This window comes from Canis lupus, chromosome 16 (assembly GCF_048164855.1).
Source record: "Canis lupus baileyi chromosome 16, mCanLup2.hap1, whole genome shotgun sequence".
Lineage (NCBI taxonomy): Eukaryota > Metazoa > Chordata > Mammalia > Carnivora > Canidae > Canis > Canis lupus.
Window position 1 is genome coordinate 13,995,948 of NC_132853.1, and position 2,111 is coordinate 13,998,058.

The following is a 2,111-nucleotide window of genomic DNA, read 5'->3' on the forward strand; positions in this document are numbered from 1 at the left end:
GGCAAATTCAACTCCAATTAAAAAATATGTAAAAAAAATATATATATAAATAATTTTTTTAAAAAATGGATATGAGGGTCTCACTCTGCCTGTGTCTCTGCCTCTCTCTCTCTCTCTCTCTCTCTCTCTGTGCCTCTCATGAATAAATAAATAAAATATTTTTTAAAAAGATAAAAATGGATATGAGGGAAGTAAATTCATGTATTTTACTATGACCTAACTCCAGTCGTCTTGTGAGTTATAATCTTCTCATGCCAGAGCAGGCACTTGTTATCTCCTGGGTCTGGGCTCATTCTCTCAAAGGTCAGTGGAAAAATTTCTAGCTTTCTCAGATATTCCTTGTACTGACCATCCTTTGCACTGGAGAGTTTTTTTTTTTTAAAGCTATCAAACTACCATTCTTTTTTTTTTATGTGTAATAAAATCAGTGCATAGTTTTGGCTTCCAATTTTGTTCTAAGTTTTTTCAAAGCAAGGACTATGTCATGTGTGACTAAACGGATGCATAAACCGTGTTTTCACATATTTGTGATTTCCAAAAAGCCTAACACAATTTCTAGCACATAGAACGTTAACTTTATCTGTTAAATTATTAAACCTTAGGTGTATGGTTGATGATGCTGGGCTTGAGTAGATGAGAACCTCTGATTCAAGATTACTCACTTTGTATACATGAGTGTCCAGGGCTAATCCCTGTCCAACAGGGATTTACCCCTGCTACTTATTGGCTATCTAGGAACTGAATAAGTCCCACGCGTAGACACCACAACCACAACAGTCAGATGTGGTGGTTTAGAAAGATAATTATACAGAGTAACTTTACTAATAATTCTGGATTGCTCTCTCCTTTTTGCTGAAGGATCCATGGGAGGAGACAATGAGTCCTTTACCCTTGGTTTCATCCTCCTGGGAGTTAGTAGACAGTAAAAATAGTAAGACTTCTTCTTCATCCTCTTCCTCTTCATTTACCCCATCACATTGATTGGAAAACTGCTCATCATCTTGGCCATTCGTTCTGACATTCGCCTTCACAACCCTATGTATTTTTTCCTTGCCAATCTCTCCTTTGTTGACATCCTCTTCTCTTCTGTAACCATCCCTAAAATGTTAGCCAACCATGTCTTAGGGAGCAAAGCCATCTGCTTTGGGGGATGCCTAACACAAATGTGTTTCATGTTAGCCTTGGGTTTCACAGATAGTTATATCCAGGCTTCAATGGCTTATGATGATGCGGTGGCCATCAGTCATCCTCTTCATTATATAATGATTATGAGCCTATGGACTTGTGTCCTCCTAGTTGTTGGGTCTTAGGTAGTTGAAAATGCCAATGCCCTCCCCCACACTCTGCTCACAGCTAGTATGCCCTTCTGTGACAACCAGAAAGTAGCCAACTTCTACTGTGACATTGTCTCTTGACTCAAGCTATCCTGTTCTGACACCCACTTAAATGTGAGGATGATATACCTAGGGGTTGGTGTTTTTTCTGTGCCATTACTATGTATCATCATCTCCTAAGTCTGAGTCTTTTCCACAGACTTGCAGGTTCCATCCAGGAAGGGAGTGCTCAAGGCCTTCTCCTGTGGTTCCCACCTCACAATTGTTTCCCTGTATTATGGGACAGTTATGAGCATGTATTTCTACCTTCTGACTAGTTATGGCCTAAAAGATGAAGTGATAACTGTGATGTGCATCACAGTGCCCCCAGTGTTAAATCCTTTCATTTATAGTCTGAGAAACCAAGACATGAAGTCTGCCCTGGGGAAATTCTGCAGCTTTTAACCAAGGTGAGGTCATATTGGAGAATCAACTGGATTCATCAATTAGGATGCACTTGAAAATCCAGCCCCAATGTCCTCCCCCTTCAAGGAGCAACCTTTGTTCTTTCCAGCCACTGAATTCCCCTTCTCAGAAACCTTGTAACAGTTTCATAAGACATCCTATTAGGATTGTCAATATGTAAATGTTATTATTCCTTTTACAGCAAAGGAATATTGGGATCATGTCCCAACTGTGCTACTGACTAGCACTTAACTTCCATAACTATAGAATAAAAATAAGAACGTCTTCCTTGTCTGTCATAAGGTGTGAATCATACTTTGAAAGCTGTAAGGC

General features: G+C 39.5%; 1 pseudogene; it reads left to right on the top strand.

Moving 5' to 3' along the window:
* Positions 1 to 863: 863 nt before the first annotated feature.
* On the top strand, positions 864 to 1,778 carry LOC140605643 (olfactory receptor 1A1-like; annotated as a pseudogene).
* The last annotated feature ends 333 nt before the right edge of the window (positions 1,779 to 2,111 follow it).